Below are 20,695 nucleotides of genomic sequence, written 5' to 3'. Positions count from 1 at the left end.
GCCAGAAGTAGGATTGCTAGATCATAGAGTAGCTCTATTTTTAATTTTTTCAGGAACCTCCACAATGTTTTCCACAATGGCTACACCAGTTACATGCCCACCAATAGTGCACCAAGTTTCCTTTTTCTCCAAATCCTCCCCAACATTTGTAATCTCTTGTCTATACTGATCACAGATACTCTAACAGATGAGAGATGATATCTCATTCTTGTTTTGATTTGCATTTCTCCAATGATTAGTGATGGTGAATACCTTTTCCAGGGTCTGTTGAGCACTTTTATGTCTTCTTTGGAAAATGTTTATTCAGCTCCTTTGCCCATTTTGTAATCATATTGGGTTGTTGTTGCTGTTGTTTTCCTATCGAGTTGCATGAACTCTCTCTATATTTTGGATATTAACCCATTACCACACATATGGTTTGCAAGTGCTTTCCCCCAGTCCATAGGTTGCTTTATCATTTTGTTGATGTTTCTTTTCCTGTGCAGATTTTTAGCTGAAGGAAATCCCATGCTGATTTTTGCTTTTGTTGCTTATGCTTTTGGTGTCATATCCAAAAAGTTATTGTCAAGACAAATGTCAAGGAGCTTTCTCCCCTACATTTTCTTCTAAGAGTTTTATAGCTTCCAGTCTTAATTTATCTCTAGTTAGTTTTTGTGAGTGGTGTAACATAAGGATCCAAAAATTTCCTTCCCCCCCCCCCATATGAATATCCAGTCTTCGTAGCCATTAATTGAAGAGGTTATCCTTTCCCCACAGAATATTCTTGGTTCCCTTGTCAAATATCAGTTGACTATATTTTGGAAAGTTTATTTCTAACCTCTTGATTTTGGTCCATTGATCTTTATGTCTGTCTTAATACTAGTACCATACTGTTTTATTTACTATACAGTTTTGTAATACAGTTTAAAATCAGGAATTGTGATACCTCCACCTTTGTTCATTATCAAGATTGCTTTAGATATTCGAGGGTTTTTGTGGTTCCACATGAATATAGATTGTTCATTCTATTTCTGTGAAAAATGCCATTTGAATTATGATGGTCATTGCACAGAATCTATAGATGGCTTTTGGGTAGTATGAACATTTTAACAATTAATTCTTCCAATACATTACGACGGGATATCTTTCCATTTACTTGTGTCTTTTTCAATTTCTTTCACCAATGTTTAATAATTTTTGGTGTATAGATCTTTCACTTCCTTGGTTAAATTTACTCCTAAGTATTTTATTGTTTTTGATGCTATTGTGAATAGGATAGTTTTCTTCTTGTTGTTGTTGATACTTTATTATTAGTGTATACAGATGCAACTAACTTTTGTACATTGACTGTGTATCCTGACACTCTACTGAATCCATTTATTAGTTCTACAATTTTTTGGTGGTGTCTTTAGGATTTTTCTACATATATGTCATGTCATGATGGGGACATGACATGTCATGTCAATTACAGATAAAGACAATTTTACTTTTTTTCTGATTTGGATGCCTTTTATTGTTTTTTCTTTCTGGGAAATTGTCCTGGCTAGGACTTCTTATACCGAGTAAGAGTGGTATGAGTATATACACTTGTCTTGTTCCTGACCTTACAGGAAAAGCTTTCAACCTTTTGCCACTAAGCATGATGTTAGCTGTGAGCTTGTCATATATGGCCTTTATTGTGTTGAAGTACATTCCTTCTAACCCCATTTTGTTGAGAGTTTTTAATCATGAAAGTATGTTAAATATTGTCAAATACTTTTTCTGTGCCTATTGAGATCATATGGTTTTTATACTTCATTTTGTTAATGTGGTATATCATTTATTGATTTGTGAATATTAAAACATTCTTGCATCCCAGTGATAAAAATCCCACTTGATCATGGTATATGATCCTTTTAATATGCTGTTGAATTCAGTTTGCTAGTATTTTGTCAAGAGATATCAGCCTATAATTTTTCTTTCTTGTAGTATTGTTATCTAGCTTTGTTTTCATAAAATGCTCGTCTCATAAAATGAGTTTGGGAAGGTACTCTCCAATTTTTTATGAGAGTTTGAGAATGCTTGGTGTTGATTCTTCTTTACATGCTTAGTAGAATTTCCCTGTGAAGCATTTGGTCCTTTCTTTTTCTTTTTTGGGAGTTTTCTGATCATTGATTCAAACTTCACTCATTATTAACCTGTTCAGATATTCTATTTCTTTATGATATTGCTATTAGGATATATGTTCCTAGGGATCTATCCATTTCTTCTAAGTCATCCAATTTGTTGGAGTGTAACTGTTCAGAGTAGTCTCAAGATTCTTAGTATTTCTGTAATATCAGTTGTATCATCTCCTCTTTCATTTATAATTTTATTTATTTGTCTTCTTTCTTTTTTCTCAGTAAGTCTAGCTAGAATTTTGTCAATGTTATTTATCTCTTCAAAAACCAATGTAGTTTTGTTAACCTTTTCTATTATTTTTTATTCTATATTTCATCTGTTTTGGTCCTGATCTTTATTATCACCTTCTCTCTGCTAACTTTGGGCTTTAATTATCCTTTTTCTAGTTCCTTGAGGTATAAAGTTAGACTTCCTGGTTGAGATCTTTCTCTTTTTCTTAATGTAGGCATTTATCACTATAAACTTCCCTCTTTGAACTGTTTTTGCTGTATCCTATTAGTTTTGGTATGTTTTGTTTCCATTTTTATTTGTTTCAAGCTATATTTTCATTTCCTTTTGATTTCTTCTCTGACCTATTGGTTGTTCAGGAGTGTGTTTTTTAATTCCCACATATTTTCCATTTTTCCTCCTGATATTGATTTCTAGTTTCGTACCATATGGTTAAAAATTATAACTGGTATGATTTCAACCTTCTTGAATTTGTTATGACTCGTTTAGTGGCCTAACATATGATCTAACTTGGAGAATGTTCTGTACGCACTTGGGAAGAATGCGTGTTTTGCTATTGTTGGATAAAACAGAACTCTAGTTTTTTGTTTTGTTTTTTTTTAAAGATTTTATTTATTTTTTTGAGAGAGAGACAGTGAGAGACAACATGAGCGAGTAGAAGGTCAGAGGGAGATGCAGACTCCCCATGGAGCTGGGAGCCTTGATGAGGGACTCGATCCCGGGACTCCAGGATCATGACCTGAACTGAAGGCAGTCGTCAACCAACTGAGCCACCCAGGTGCCCAGAACTCTAGTTTTTAACTTAGTGCATGCCACCCAGAAGAAATATTTCCCAGTTTTACTTGCAGCCAGGTAAGGCATAGGTCTAATTTTTAGCCAAAGGAATTTGAGAGAGGTAATGTGATGTACCTGTTTAAAAGGAAGGAAGCTATCTCATTACCTCCTCAATCCTAACCCCCAGGAGGTGGATGTTATCGTGAATTATCTTTAACCATGACAAGAAGGTTAACATATTATGGATGGTGGAGTCGCAAGATTGAAGGAAACCTCGCCCCTGGTTGACGTTTTGAGTAAAGCCAACATACCAGAATCAGGTCACCAGGTTATTACAAAACAAGCAAAATAAGCTTTTATAATATTTAGGACCCTGTTAATGTGGGTCTCTCTTATACATACCGAAACCTATACCCTAACTAATATATTCTGAAAATCTTCAATAAAGTCTGGTTGCACCGTAGGTTTAACCTAATGACCATTATGGAAGGATAGGATTGAAGACATGCCAAGCAGGACCTTCTGAAGCATATCAGATACTTCAGCTCTTGCATCAGTAAAAACAACACTAATGGGGAGAGTTGAGAGGAATGGAAACCTCTTTATTCCTAAGGCCTATAGATGTTGGGTCTTCTACCATCTTCTAGAGGGGAGTTTGGACCAAATTATTTAAGTGGTTCAGTATACTAGATGTGTGGGCATTATGAGGGCAGAGCACATCTGTATGCTACAGACACACATATGCACACACACACACACACACACATATGTGCACAGGCGTTTGTGTACATGTAAAGTTACATCCATTCATAACAGAAAAAAAAAACCACCTACTTCATAATTGGAACTTTTTCTCAATAGGGAATAGTCAGGAAAAAAATTCTGCCCAAAAATTACATTACAACTTCCCTATTCAGTGACATTGTTTTTAAAAACTAAGCTATCATATGAATTCTATATTGAAATACAACTTTTGTGAGTTCCAAAGCAAAAGGGAGCATCATAGCTCTGGGGACAGAGACTGCTACCTAGTTTTTCTATGTTTTATTGAAGATAATACTCTAATGACTTTCAAGAGAAAACACTTAAAATAATAAATTGAAGTTCACTGTATCTTATTAATTTGTTTTGCAAGGACAGTGGGATCTGTTGCATTAAATTACTCATTAAATACATCTTATTTTACTCACTTTGCTTTATTTCTTAGGACATTATCACTTTAATTATTAAAATATCCCCTCTGAGGTTCATAGTAATTATTATTACCCCGGAATCATTATACAGAATGAAAAAAAATTACAGGAAAATAGAAGATGATAAAAATACATTCTAGGTTTATTTAAAAAAATAAATTTAATAAAAAAAATAGAAGATAATAATTCTTCCTCTTGAAACATCAAGACTACAACAATTCAGTAACAGTAATCACTCAAGATTGGGACATTCCACTAAAAACCTGGACAGTTTTTCAGACTATCCAAAAACTGCATGGTGAAGTACAATGGAGCTATGGTTGGGGCACAGACCAGTTAGCCTGTGGACTCTGGAAATACACATCTCTTTTTTTCCATTCTTTTATTGACTCTCCTACTGTCTCTTCACTGGCATGCCATCTACTATGTCTCCAATACCACTATTACACAGATACAGGTACACCTGAAGGATACCTTTGATAGTGGAGAGCTTGAAGATTAGCCTAGAGGGAGCAAAAGGAGAGACTCAGCTGCTTAGGAAATGTTCGAGGTTTGAAATTCCCATAAGGTATAGACAAAGGGTGCCTAAGATTTTCATTGCAGTTGCCCTGTCAAAGGCAGAAAATTAGACAAACTGCTAGAAAACAGTCTGTCCAAGACTGGGGAAGCATTCACCTGACAAGAACATCCCTTTGACAACCTTTATGTAATATTGATAGAAACATAAATTGCTATAGCACTACGGAAAACAGTATGGGAGGGATCATAAAAAAAATGAAAAATATTCCTACCATATGAATGAGCAATCCTACTTCTGGGTATACATGCAGAGAAAATGAAATAAAGATCTCAAAGACCTGTGTGCACTCCCATGTTCACTGCAGCATTATTCACAACAGTCAAGATACAGAAACAACCTCAAGTGCTCATCAATGGATGAATGGATAAAGAAGATATGGCATATACAGAGAGGGAGATGTGAGAGAGATATATATAGGTATAATGCTAAGTGAAATAAGTCAGACAGAAAAGACAAAGACTGTATGGTGTCATTTATATGTGGAACCTAAAAAGGCTGAACTGGTAGAAATACAAAGTAGAATGGTGGTTACCAGGAGCTAGGGGAGGGGGGATAAGGTATGTGTCGGTCAGTGCAAGGTATAAACTTGCAGTGAGAGATGAATAACATCTCAGGATCTAATGCACAGTATTGTGATTTTAGTTAAAGTACCTATTGTATATTTGAAAATTCTAAGAAAGTAAATCTTAAATGCTCTTGCTACAAAAAAGAAATGGTGACCTGTGATGTGATGGAGGTGTTAGCTAATGCTATAGGGATAATCATATTATAATACATCAGTGTATGCAAACCTTAAACTTACACAATATTATATGTCAATTGCACTTTTAAAAAGCTGGTTGGGGGGTATGGGGGCGGAACATCCCATCGCCACTTTTCCATTATGGAAACCAAGGTTAAGTGGAAGGTATAAGATCAATAAATCCTAGCATTTGGTGATTCTAGGATTTCCAACACAGTAACTCTTTATACCAATCCAGCCTTACTTAAATTCATTTTCATATCAATGTTACAGACATTTTAGTTAAAGCAGGAAATCATACCCATTGGGTAAGAAACAATTAAAGGACCCCATTTATATCTATTTGATAACAAAATACAGTCACATAAGAAAAGGGAGATCCTAAAATACTCCCCAAATAATTTTATACAAAGCTAGAGTGTTGGAAGGATGATGGCTGCAAGACAGAAAATGTTATTTCCAATTTTCTACTCTTTACCTCTATTATGTCTTCAATTTTTTGACTTCTAAATAAGCTTTCAAAACTTTTACTTTCATCTAGTCAATTCAATTTCTCAAAATCAATTCATGTACCATTTCAAAATAAGAAAAAGATTAATATGACAGATTCTATTTTACACTTCAGCTATTTGTTGTAATGTTAGCTTATCTGTGAAAGAGGCAATATCTAGACAACCTAACTACTAACCACACATAAAATTTACTAGTTCTTAAATGTGTACACTTTGGGGTACCTGGCTGGCTCAGTCAGTGGAGCATGCAACCCTTGATCTCAGAGTTGTGAGTTCGAGCCCCACATTGGACATAGAGATTACTTAAAATTAAAATCATAAACAAATAAATACATAAAGAGGTATAGTTTTCTCCCCCTGAAAGGAGCTGCTGAACAATTAAACTACACCCATGGAGATGGAGATATGGTCTCTTTGGGAGGAACACTGATGCTGGGTATTCAAGATAAGGATAATAATGTTTCTGACTCAGGGACAGTGGACACAGGGACTTGACATTGAAACAAATATTAACTCTCTATGATTCATACAGTGAATATAGTAAATTGGCGTAGTTTGAACTCTTCACTATCTTGTTATTCACTGCTCATCTCTGAGGCAACATTTTGATATTTTCCTTAATACTAATTCTCCCCAGAGGGGAATTTTAAAAATAATTGTTACTCACATTTAGTGCTCCTCTGTCCAGAAAGGTGCAAAGGGGAAATACTATAGGAAAGTGCAGCCTAGACTTTCAGTGAAAGTCACATCTTTTCTTAATTTCCCTTTAGGTCATAAATTCCTTGAGAACAGGAATAAGATCTTTTCCATTCCCATAAAATCCCTCTGGTAATATAGCACAATGTCTTCCCCTCAGTGGACACATCGCTTCCAGTTTAGGGATTTTCTCAGAATCTTAAGAACATTTTCTTTTACTATAACTATAATCGTTCCTTCTCTTGAATGTTGAAAAACAAATGTAATTTTAAGTCTTCTTTTATAGGGATTATAAGGGAAAATGAAAGATAACCAATGCAGAAACAATAGGCATAATATTATGTAGACTCATCTAGCCTCTTCTTTGTGATTCTCAATAGAATCCTGGACTTTTTATTCCTTCCCTCCCTCTCCCTCCCCAAAAAAAAGAAAAAGAGAAAAGAAAGGGAGAATAGAAGAGATCATTTCCACTTATGCCTTTTGTGCTTGAGTGATAAGGGCCCATGAACCCAGAAGGAGCACATCTTGTAACTGTTAACATAAGTCTTTCGTGGATCTAAAATTTGAGTTCATGCTTCTGGATCCAGAGTCCATTCCTGGGGGCGGGGTGGGGGGGGCTCTGTATATATTTGTAAGAAACCAAAATACCCTCAGATAGAACACTGAATAAACATTCCCACTTTAAGAAAATGTATACATGAAGATTTCCATGAAGAACAACAGTAAAATACTTGAATTATAAATTCAGTAGCATGATTTATTTTGAATTCATTAGCTGAAAAGACTACATCATCGTGTCAACAATATAACTGATGTATTTTGTAACCAAGATCTAGAATTTTGATCGGGGCGCCTGGGTGGCTCAGTGGGTTAAGGCCTCTGCCTTCCGCTCGGGTCATGATCCCAGGGTCCTGGGATCGTGCCCCGCATCGGGCTCTCTGCTCAGCAGGGAGCCTGCTTCCTCCTCTCTCTCTCTGCCTGCCTCTCTGCCTACTTGTGATTTCTGTCAAATAAATAAATAAAATCTTAAAAAAAAAAAAAGATCTAGAATTTTGAGTAAGGAAAAAAAAAAAAAAAACTAGAAAATGTCTTTTCCGGGGCGCCTGGGTGGCTTAGTGGTTAAAGCCTCTGCCTTCGGCTCAGGTCATGATCTCAGGGTCCTGGGATGGAGTCCCGCATCAGGCTCTCTGCTCAGCAGGGAGCCTGCCTCCTCCTGTCTCTCTCTGCCTGCCTTTCTGCCTACTTGTGAGCTGTCTGTCAAATAAATTTTAAAAAATCTTAAAAAAGAAAATGTCTTTTCCTTTTTTTTCTCTTCATCTGTTATCTTTGAAGATAATAAGGATTAAAAAGAACTTTATTGATATAAACCCTAATATAATTGTTTATCTTGGGATGTGAATTTCTCATTTATATTTCATGAAATGAGTAGGGTATGATAATCCCAAGAATGGAATTTCAGGGGCGCCTGGGTGGCTCAGTGGGTTAAGCCGCTGCCTTCGGCTCAGGTCATGATCTCAGGGTCCTGGGATCGAGTCCCACATCGGGCTCTCTGCTCAGCAAGAAGCCTGCTTCCCTCTCTCTCTCTCTCTGCCTGCCTCTCCGTCTACTTGTGATCTCTCTCTGTCAAATAAATAAATAAAATCTTTAAAAAAAAAAAAAAGAATGGAATTTCAAATTATTTGACATGTTACAGTGTAGCAAATTTAAGATTGCTACAGAAAAAAAAAAGAGCCATATACAAGAAAGATTTCTGAATATAAATGAGACAGAGAAGGACATCTGGCACAGTGAACAGTGATAATGCAGTTAGAAATACACGTGAACTTCACCGTAAACTACAGACAATGCAGTCCCAAGTATGACAGTCTTATTGCATCTAGAAATGCTCATCAAGCTAAGAAGTAGCGCATGCTGGTCATAAAATCCTTGACAGTGGGAACAAAGTCTTTTTCACGTCACAGAAAATCCCCCAAGGAATAACATCAACCTCTGATAATATTATTATTGTTGTCAATAACTTGATGTGAATGATCTCATTCAATTCCGTAAGGTACTACTTAAACCCACTTTAGAGATGAGGAAGTACATTTCAAGAGGTTACATAATTTCTCCAAGGTAACACAGAGTTAAGTGTCAGGGCTGGGATTCACATCCAGACATTCTGAGTCCCAAGCTCCCACTGTGAGAAATAAGTGTATTTTGTTCATCAAATACGAGAGCTCTCTTCTTGGTTTGCAAGACTGCTTGCCAAATTCTTGCTCCATTCTTTCATTGTGGGAGAGGGGAGAGAGAGAGAGAGAGAAACAAAGAGAGATCTTGTGTTTCTTCCTCTTTTGATAAGGCATTAATTCCATCATGAAGCCCCAACCTCATGAACGAATCTAACTCTCATCATCTCTCAAAGACCCCACTTCCAAATACGAACACACTGGGGATTAGGGCTTCAACAAATGAATTTTGAGGAGACATATTGGGTCTATAATACTCTGCTTGTTCATTCCAAACATGAAGAAGGGATCTGATCCCTGATCCACACAGAAAAGGAGGGGTCAGAAAAAATGGGTTAAAAGCCACTATTTACTGAATACCTAGATAGTGTACTAAACACTTCACATATAGTATCCGTAATCCTCTTGCCAGCTCTGAAAGATAAGACTTTTATGCTTATTTTATGGAAGAGGAAACTGAGTTTCCAGCACATTAAACCTTTTGTTAAAGTCCCTCACCTAGTAAGCCGTGGATCTGGCATTCAAATGCAAATCTGACTGATTAACTCCCTGGCTTTCTGGTAGACAGGGCTGTGAGTTAGGGGAGCCTTCTTCAAAATCCTCCAATCCCCTCCGCAGGCTTGCCCACCCCTGCACCAACCCCTTACACTGAACTTAGACTGAATGAATGTTCTCAAGACAGTAAAAAAAATTCCGGTCTGTAGGAAGTTGAGGGTCTAGAACCTCATGGTGAGTTGGTGAGTTAACCAAAACTGCATAAAGAATTTCCCTTGTAGGGCAAACACCCACAGATCCCTAGTAGAACATTCCATGGGTCCAGAAAGCCATGATTCCACTTGCCTGTTAAGACTGCGCTGAGGTAGCTGGCCCTCACACATGACCAACTATCCGTAGGGAGGCTGAACTGTGGTCAGCCAAGCCCCAGCCTCACCTAATGTTCCCAAGTTCCAGAACAACACAGAAGCAACAGAGCCTTGGGGGTTTGAATACTGTCCCTTGGTGTCTGTGAGTCAAAGGTCAGAGGAGGCATTCTAAAGAGAGTGTATCAGTCATTTCCCAGGTATAAATATACTCCTATAGTTGTATCTAATGGTTAGATTTGTTTAAGAAAAAAAAAAAGAACTTAAACATAATCCATTTGTCAGACTTTCCTCCAGCAGCCCCAGTATTTAGCTACCCTGATATGAGAGTGCTAGGTCTACAGAGCAGAGGGTAACCAGGCTTGCTTAGGCTCTCACTGACTTTCCATGTGTCGCTATGTTTTGCAGCTTCTGTACATCAGTTCATAGATTTATGGGATCTCAAACAGGGAATCTTTCTGTGAAGTGGAATGAGATGGTGTGTAACCATCCTTTGTTTAATGTTAGCTAATGGCAGAGTGTTTAAGAGGACTGCCAAATAAATGTATTTATTCATTTATATTTAAGATGTTATTTTTTTATTTATAGTGAGAGTGAGAGAGCACAAGCAGGGGGAACAGCAGAAGGAGAGAGAGAAGCAGGCGCCCCACGGAGCAGGAAGCCCAATGCAGGGCTCGAGAGCCCAGGATCTGGGATCACGACTTGAGCCAAAGGCAGATGCTTAACAATCTGAACCATCCAGGTGCCCCAGGACTGTCAAATTTAAAGATAACTTACACATCTATAATTAAAAAAAAAAAAAAAAAAGAATTTCAAATTGTTTGCCTTCCTGTGATAATAAATGAATATCAATGCTAAGACACCTAGAAGATTTAAAAATAAATAAATAGGGGCGCCTGGGTGGCTCAGTGGGTTGAGGCCTCTGCCTTCAGCTCAGGTCATGATCCCAGGACCCTGGGATGGAGCCCCGCATCGGGCTTCGGCCGGCTCTCTGCTTGGCGGGAAACCTGCTTCTCCCTCTCCCATTCCCCCTGCTTGTGTTCCCCCTCTCACTGTCTCTCTCTCTCTCTTTCTGTCAAATAAATACATAAAATCTTAAAAAAAAAAACCAACTTAGAAACAGTTTTCTAGGCTGCTTTTAAATCATCTATGCAAAGATGTTCACTGAATTTAAGCCCTTCAGTAAAAATGTAACTAAGGAAAACCTTTGTGTTAATGGGTAAGAACCACTAACTCAATGACGTCATGGAATGTGGAAATGTACCAGATAATTTCAACAAAACCCTTCTATTATTAGACATGAAAAAACGTTACAATTTCAAAAATGGAATCAAGTTTGCACTTCATCCATATGAATCTACTTATCTTTATTAGATATCTTTTCCAGCTTTGTTTTCATTAAAACCAAGTGTGAAATTAAACTGGACTTAAAAGCCAACATTTGCATCACTGATAAAAGGAATATTTTCAAAACTATAAAGCACACTCAATCAAGTTTTGTTCACTAATAATTACAAATAACAATATGACAAAGATGTAATCCATTATACTAAAATTTAAATACTGAAAAAATAATTGCGACAGAAGTCTCTGTATTTCTATTTTTGTATGTTTTATAATAAATATATTAATAGAACACCAGATGCACAGATTTTTTTGAGAGATCACTTTTCTAAACTATGTAGGACCATTGGAATACAGACTGTTTCTGGAAGAATGGATAGTAATTGAGGTTAGGATTCTTGCCTAAGAGGCTCTGGGTCCAGATTTAATCTGATTTAGAGAGTTCCAGAGGAGATCCACATACTTTAATCTGTTACCTCTGCTCCAAATAGTTTTCCTTCAACTATTGGAACCAAAATCCACAAATCGAATCCATTCATATTTGAATGATAATAGAAAGTCCCGTCTTCCATGAACCCAGGTTAAAACTAGCAAGCATTTTTTTTTTAAGATTTTATTTATTTATTTGACAGACAGAGATCACAGGTAGGCAGAGAGGCAGGCAGAGAGAGGAAGGGAAGCAGGCTCCCTGCTGAGCAGAGAGCCCGATGCGGAACTCGATCTCAGGACCCTGAGATCATGACCTGAGCCGAAGGCAGAGGCTTTAACCCACTGAGCCACCCAGGTGCCCCAGCAAGCATATTTTTAATATTATTCTCCCCAACTCCTCATTTAAAACACCCAAAATGGCCATTCTACTGAACATGAGGAATCAAGACTCTCAAAAACAGTGTGACTCCTATAAGGTGGAATCAATACAATCTCCATCATAAAAAGATGTTTTCACTTAAAGTAAACTTGTGAAGAAATGGAAACTCAGCAGTTTAAGGAACGGACTTCTCAAAGAGGAGGCCAAACACCTTGACATCAGCCTCCTCTGCAGTTTCGACAAGGGGTCCTTTTGCTCTAAGTTTCTGATCATTCCATCAACACATAGTTCACTGCCTACGGCCACCAACATGTGATATTTCGAAGAAGGGCCTCCCTGTCCATCCACCATAGACCATTAGCCCAAAGTGTCACATGGTTACTCACCCACAGTGTCGTTAGTGGAGAAAAGTGGGGGAAGAAGAATGCCCTCCCTCTCACCTGCAGGTAATCATCTTCTGTCCTAAAGCATAAATTTTGATTACCCAGATTATTTTAGCTTTCAGAGTCTCACAGGTTATTAGTGGTAATAAAATCATTCAGCCTTATAAAAATTAAAAAAAAAAAATTTCCAACCACGGTATTTAAGAATCTGACCTCATAGCACATTATCCACCCACTATGGGAAAGCAATTTTCTCTTTGCTGTCAGTGTGATCCTTTTTTCATTTCTCCAGCTACAATTCGAAAAGAAAACAAAGTGATGTGACTGAACTCATGAGGGCACACATGTTTTCAGCCAAGAAATGGGGTTTTTGTTTGGTTTTGTGTCATGTTTTTCCATAGAAAGCTAACTAGCCAATGTGGATATCAAAATTAAGACCTCATTCACACTGTCCTTAAACCCAAATGAGGTGATCACCTAGTAGAGAGGTGAAATCCTTCCAACTCAGCTAACTTTTTCCTTACCACCCAGATGACTATGGCTTTGAAACAGATCTCAAGGACTCTTCACTGACTGTCCTGAAGAATCTTCTGGAAACTTGCCTGCCCTCAACCCTCCTTGCTAAAATGTGCATTAAAGTTTATGTTTATTTCTAATACGTGTTCATGTCTAATATCTAAGCCTTCACAGACCAGTAGGCAAAAGTTACTATTATCAACAAGTGTCTCACATTTCTAGGAAAATGCATGTTGGCATAGCTATGAAACAGCAGTATTCTTTGTGGATCTGTGTCTATTTATGGAGCGAGGAACCGGGTTTTTAAAGAGCCCCATGAGGCATGCAGAAATCCAAGCAGGCACTTGGAAAAGCAACTGTGTTCTAAAAAGCTACAGAAGTGTATATATAATATGATTCTGGTGTATTTTTTTTTTGTTAATTCCACATGGTGAGACTGAGAAACAGGGAAGAAAATACTTCTAAATGTTATGAGTAGAAGCATTACATTTTTTTTCTTTTTTCCTATACTCTCCTATGTTTTCCAAAATATCTGCCACAAACTTGCTATTTTTATAATCACATTTTTTGAAAGCATATGAAAGAGGAGAAGACTCTTCTTTCCATTACTGCTGGTCTGAAGCCTATATTATCTGAATTTTAGAGTATTTGGTTATGAAAATGACTTCTCCCAAATATACTTGTGGTACATCCAAGAGATAAATTATGTCTGTTTTTTTTTTTTTTAAAAAAAAGATTTTATTTATTTATTTGACAGAGAGCAAGAGAAGGAGCACAAGCAGCCTGGGGGGGAGTAGGAGAGGGAGAAGCAGACTCCCCACTGAGCAGGAAGCCCACCACGGAAGCTCCATTCCAGGACCTTGGTTGGGATCGTGACCTGAGCTAAAGGAAGACACTTTACAACTGAGCCACCGAGGCAACCCTTATGTCTGCTTTATATAAGGTTTTCTTTTAATTGCAAATTGTTTGCATTTACAGTCACTAAATCACCACTCTGCTTGAATTCCTCTTTTCTTGGTCATACCTAGTAAAGTATTTAACAAAACAAGAATGCTTAACACAGAATTACCACATAACAATTGCTTTGGACATCTTGTTCAACAGTCTTTGGGGATCCTGACTAGTAACTCTCTAGTTACTACATGCTCTCACCAGATAATACATCCTTCTGCTGCTGAGAACAAGTAGGCAATGCTAATATGTTTTCTTCAAGTAAATATGTTAGGAATTTTGCATGGAGTAGGGTCGGAACCAAAAGAAGACAGAGGGAGCTAATCATTGGTTATATATAGCACATACATCAAGGACGAAGGTAAGAAAAATGTCGGTTTGGATAAGAAAAACAAGAAGAAGAAATTTTCAGAAGTGTTTTGCTTAAAAAAAAAAAAGTCTATTCAAAAGCCACATTGGAAACGGAGTTTACCAGTTGTTACAGTAAATATATTCAAAGTGAATCATATAACCACTAATTAGGTTTGAATCACTCAAGTGTACATTTGCTGTGACAACAGTTTTCCCTTTACAGATCATCCCTCTATTTATAAAAGAGCTGAAAATTAACATTTCCTGCTTTTGTCAAACTGACGCATCTTTCAATAGTTCCCAGCAAACATCTGAAGGATTCTTGCGTCCTGAGATCATCTGGCCATTATGTTTTCAAGTGTTGTCTCTTTTCAAGAACTGGGTGAGACGCACAGAATAAGTGATTGCAGATTCTTTGTAAAATAGCAACAAGGAGACAACAAAAATACCCGACGTAGGAGAGATCATGGGTTACCATTCATGGCAGATGGGACTCAACATAAATTGACAGTGGAAGTTTTTCTTCTGTTTTGCACATGACTAACCACATGTGAAAGCCTGAGCCCCAGAGAAATAAAAAAACAAGATTGTGTAGCTGTGTTTTTAGTACTGGGATTAGTAGTAGATCCAGATTGAAGCAGATTTTTTTCTCATCCTAATTGAAATAGTTTCTTAAATAACATTGTTTTAAGAGCATGTGCTGGTTCAGATACCAAACGCAGCCTAATGTCCACTCATTTTCACAAGTATTCGTCTCAAAGGGGGACCATTGTCCAGGTAATTTTAATATAGCCTCCCCTAATCAACATCAGCCACACTGTGAGCTGCTGCTGGCGGGAAGGAAGTCGTGTTTTTCTCCAGGCCTGACAGCTGAAAGTGCTAACTAGAGGAAAAGTATTCTCATTCTTTTTTTTTTTTTTTTTTTTTTTATTTATTCATTTGACAGACAGAGATCACAAGCAGGCAGAGAGGCAAGCAGAGAGCGGTGGGGCGGGGTGGCGGGGAGGCAGGCCCCTTGCTGAGCAGAGAGCCGATCCCAGGACCCTGAGATCATGACCCGAGCCAAAGGCAGAGGCTTAACCCACCGAGCCACCCAGGCGCCCCAGTATTCTCATTCTTATGGTGGACTGGGTGCTCTCTACTCTCTGAAAAATAAAAGTGCTGTTCAGATCCTGAAATTCACTGCACATGAGGGGACATCTTAAGACCACACAGTCTCAGGTCTTGAAGGAATAAATAAAGTCATGCATTGTCTTGGGATTTACCCAATTCCTCAAGTGGCACACCCACAGTCAATTGCATAAAGGTGAATTATCTAGAAGATGTTTCCAACTTATTTTTCTGAGCATGCTGTCTTCAACATCTTTCTCATCTCTTACTCTTTTAAGTTTTCATTTCCATTTCTTTTTTTTCCCCTTAAAATCTCTATACTTCCTCATGCTCCCTGTAAGCTTTTTGTGATTAAATAATTCCTCAAGTTAGAGAGTCAATTACCATATGGTTTCACTTACTTGTGGAGCATAAGGAGTAACAGAGGACATTGGGTGAAGGAGAGGAAAAGTGAGTTGCAGAAATCAGAGTGGGAGATGAACCATGAAAAACTGTGGACTCTGAGAAACAAACTGAGGGTTTCGGAGGGGAGGTGGGTGAGGGTTGGGAGGGCCTGGTGGTGGGTATTAAAGAGGGCATGTATTGCATAGAGCACTAGGTATGGTTCATAAACAATGAATCTTGGAACACTGAAAAAAAATTAAATTGAAAAAAAATCCCTCAAATTGAATTCTTGGCAACACATTATTCTGAAATCCACTTAAAATTGATATACTGAGCTCACTTTTTAAGAGATGGATGGTCCCACTCTTTTGAATCTATTGCTATAGTCATGTCCTGGCATTCCCTAGTAATTTTGCCTTCTGCAATACCCTTTGTATCTTACCATCAAGTCCATTCTGTTCCTCATCTATGAAATGTCTTTCACACACCCATATTCATCCTTCACTGTCAAAATAGCACTCATTTTTCAAGGACTTGTTTAAATGACACCTTTTCCCTGTAGCTTTCCCCTGAATATTTTATTTATAATTACACTATGCTTTGGCTAATAAATAGCACTTTCTCACCTGGAAAGTTTCCCTCTTTGACAAGATCCTCCAGATGCAGGGACAGAAAGGTAAAGAAGAAAAGAGGTATACACCTAGCTAGCCAAGTCAACTAAACCAACCTTACTAATCAATGAGATGGTCAATGTCAGAGCTAAAGCACCCTCACAATCAATACCTCTCCCCAGGTACCCATTAGTCAGCATTATACTTTGTAGTCCTGGGGCTTCTCTCTTATCACCATAAACATCTTTGAGGGCTTATTTATACGTGTAACTCAGCATCTGGTCAATACCTATTGCTTACTCAATGCTTAACAAATGTATGTTGACACGGGCTGAATTTTTCAACTCCAGTTTTTCTTGTTTGTTTCTTTTGGAGTTTTCTATTTGTCTGTTTGTTTTTGGTTCTGGTTTTGGTGTTGATTTTTTTTTGGTGGGCACAGGAACATTTCATGGCAAGAATGATTACAAACAGTAAAACAGGCTTTCAAGAGGGTAGACGAACCCCCTCACTGGAAATCATTTTCAATGGCACTGATCATCCATCATTACTATAAAATTTAAGCAACGGCATTGCTGACAAAGGAATTTAATTATGAAAGATTCCTTTTTGACTTCCAAAGCAACAGAAGAATAAGAATGAAGTTTAAGATGCTATACAGACAAAAATGGCGAGGTTACAAAGGAAAAAACAATTTGGTCTAAAAATTAAACACCAAACTCTCACAGACTGTGATTCTAAACCTCTCCCCCAACCAAGATTTAACATTTCATTCATAAGATATGCGTGTCACAACATTCAGCTTTCTTAGACTGAGGTTCAGAGTTGTACTTGTTAATTGAAAAGCAGTCTGTTCAGAAAATGGTCTTTATTCTGATGCTGCCCTTTGAATGATCAGTTTGATCTCATGGTTCACACAGTAGAAACAAACACAATGAGTATTTCTGAGTTTTTTACCATGTACATTTGAGAAAAGAATCTTTCAAATGATAGCTTCTTGATATGTCTTTAGCCAAGCAATCAAACAGACCACCCCAGAAAACTTAGTTTTGTATAAAAAAGCCTGCCCTTCAGAACTACATTTTTTAATCAAAGTGACATGAGAACATGGGGGGACAAAAGAATTATTTTTCTATAGAAACTGTGCATATGATTTTCCTATTCGATTACCCCTCTTTCTAAGTACATTTTCATTAACAGTACCAATTATTCACTCAAAAACTAATTATTGCCCTTAAGGGCACCATGAGTACATACAACTCAAGATAGTCAACCACACAAAATAGCCAAGTTTTGCTCCGTCCTCATTTGAAGAGTTCAGTGTTAGATGGTCATATGATTAAAAAAAGAGGCAGATGAGAAATATGAGAGGAGGAAGAAGAAAGGAAAAATGAGGAGGAAAAGAAGTAAAGAGGAGAAGGAATGGGACACCTAGCTGGCTCAGTTGGAGGAGCATGAGACTCTTGATCTCAAGGTCATCAGTTCAAGCCCCACATAGGAGGTAGAGTTTACTTAAAAAAAAAAAAAAAAAAAAAGGGATATCAACAACAAAAAAAAAGCAGGAGGAGAAGAAATAGTAATATTCCAAAGAAGTTATACATAAAAAAAGACGTTATCTGCCTTGCTGTTGAGCATCGCTGACAATTTGTTTTAGAATTGATTAAAGCAATACACACACACACATACACCTTTTCCCACAGCTTTGTTAAAACTTACATAAAACTACAAAAAATCAAAAATAAAGAAAAAAAAAGAATCCAAAGGGAAAAAAATACCATACCTATAGAAGAACAAAAATAATCATTATATCCAACATGTCCTCAAAAACCATGCAAGCAAGGAGAGTAGAGTGAAATACTTGAAGTGTTGAGAGAAAAAAACCACCAACCTAGAATTCTATACCCTACAAAGAAATCCTTCAAAAATAAAAGAGAAATAAAGACTTTCTTAGACAAACAAAAACTGAAGGAATTTATTGCCACTAGACCTGCCTTGTAAGAAATGTTAAATGAAGTGGTTTTTAAAAAATTTTTATTTATTTATTTATTTGAGAGTGAGAGAGAGTATGAGAGGGTAGAAGGTCAGAGGGAGAAGCAGACTCCCCATGGAGCTGGGAGCCTGATACAGGACTCAATCCTGGGACTCCAGGATCATGACCTGAGCTGAAAGCAGTCGCTTAACCAAGTGAGTCACCCAGTCACCCCAAAAGAAGTTTTTTAGAGTGAAGGAAAGTAATGTAGGTCAGAAATTCAGATCTATATAAAATAAGCAAGAGCATCAAAAGAGGAATAAGTGAAAATAAAATAAAATATTCAAGATGTTGACTTTTGCCAGTATGGATGGTCTGAGATGATACTCTTCTAGAGATATGTCATAAAGTATAAATGAAAAAGAAATACATGTATATGTGAAAGTAAAATCATTCTACAGAAATAAAGGATTGGGTTTTTTTGATAGGATGTTTACCTATGGCTTTCCATCAGACTGAATATAAAAATGGGAAGAAGTTTTAAATGTCTCTCAAGAGTTAAATTTCCACTAATATGTGAATAATCAAAAAGCATTATGATACCTGAAATAGATAGAAAAAGGCATCAGGGACCTGCTTCCTTAACATGTATCTTGGATTTTTTATTTTGTTTTGTTGTTGTTTTGCTGGGTATAGTATACTTTACTGATGGTACGTTACAAGGTAGGGCTCCCCCAAATTATCCCTTTTGCAGGGGGTCTGGGATGGAAACTGTGTAGAGGTTGGGAGATTCTCAGTGTGTTGGGGGATGGATTGGGGTGGGGTCTCCCCAGGAGCTGAAGGTCTCTCTCTTCCTCTTGCTCTCACTGGACTTTTTGGTCCAGAGGGCTCATACTCCTTGGAGGCAATCTGGACCATAAGGCCAAATTCATTGTCATACCAGGAAATGAGCTTAACAAAGTGGCCATTGAGGGCATTGCCAGCCCCCATATCAAAGGTGAAAGAGTGGGTATCACTGCTACAGTCACAGGAGACAACCTAGCCCTCAGTGTACCACACGATGCCCTTGAGGGGGGCCCCTGATATCTGCTTCACAACACTCTTAATGTCATGTATTTAGCAGCTTTCGCTAGGCAGCAGATCAGATCCATGACTGACATGCTGAGAGTGGGAACACAGAAGGCCATGCCAGTGAGCTCCCCATTCAGCTCAAGGATGACCTTGTCTACAGCCTTGATGACAACAGAAGAAGAAGGAATGATGTTTTGGGCAGCCCCTTGGCCATCACGCCACAGCTTCCCAGAGGAGCCATCCACAGTGTTCTAGGCAGCAGTGATGGTGTGGACTGTTGTAATGAGTCCCTTCATGATGCCAAAGTTGTCATGGATAACCTTGGCCAGAGGGGCCAAGCAACTGGTGGTGCAGGAGGCATTGCTGACAATCTTGAGGGAGCTGTCTTACTTCTCATGATCCACACTGATCACAAATATGGGGTCATTAGCAGAAGGTGCAGAGATGATGACCCCCTTGACCCTACTCTTCAAGTGAGCCCCAGCCTTCTCCATCGTGGTGAAGACCCTAGTGGACTCTGCAACATACTCAGCACCAGCATTACCCCATTTGATGTTGGTAGGATCTCACTCCTAGAAGATGGAGATGGCTATCAGTTGATATCAAGTTTCCCATTCTCAGACTTAACTATTCTGTTGAATTTGCCATAGATGGACTCACACTGGAACATGCAGACCATGTAGTTGAAGTCAACGAATAGGTCATTGATGGTGACAATATCCACTTTGCCAGAGTTAAAAACAGCCCTGGTGACCAGGTGCCCAGTATGGCCAAATCCATTTACTCTGACTTTCACCATCGTGTCTTAGGGACACAGCTGAGATGGCACCAGAAGATGCATCTGTCTGTCGAATGGGGAGGAACAGAGAGCCCAATTTTGTTGATTAGAGTTATACTCAGTGGTGTGCAGGTTAGTATTTAACAACCCTCTTCTGTGGGTCAGTATGAGCTGTTCCCTCACACTTTTCCCCCTTTAAGACAAAGGTGTTCACCTTTCATTGTTATCATTTTGCCTATTGTTACTGACAAAGCCAAAGTTTTTCCAGCAACATTTTCACCAAGAAAATTTGCAGCTTTGATGAACCCCTTACCAAGTGTAAATAAATTAGAAATTAGAAAGTAAGTCAATGATGTTACACTACTCAAACAGTAGTTAAGTCCCTGGGATTTTAGACACTCAGACTGAAATCTGATCAACTCATAGACGACATGATTTTGAGCTTGCCAAGTAACCTCTGTAAACCATTT

The 20,695-nt window shown here is 38.0% G+C and overlaps 1 pseudogene; it reads right to left on the bottom strand.

Moving 5' to 3' along the window:
• Window positions 1-19,078: 19,078 nt before the first annotated feature.
• Window positions 19,079-20,246, bottom strand: LOC125101214 (glyceraldehyde-3-phosphate dehydrogenase-like; annotated as a pseudogene).
• Window positions 20,247-20,695: the final 449 nt, after the last annotated feature.

This window comes from Lutra lutra, chromosome 5, assembly GCF_902655055.1.
Source record: "Lutra lutra chromosome 5, mLutLut1.2, whole genome shotgun sequence".
Lineage (NCBI taxonomy): Eukaryota > Metazoa > Chordata > Mammalia > Carnivora > Mustelidae > Lutra > Lutra lutra.
The sequence above is the reverse complement of the archived record's forward strand: the minus strand, read 5'-3'. Positions and strand labels throughout refer to the sequence as shown.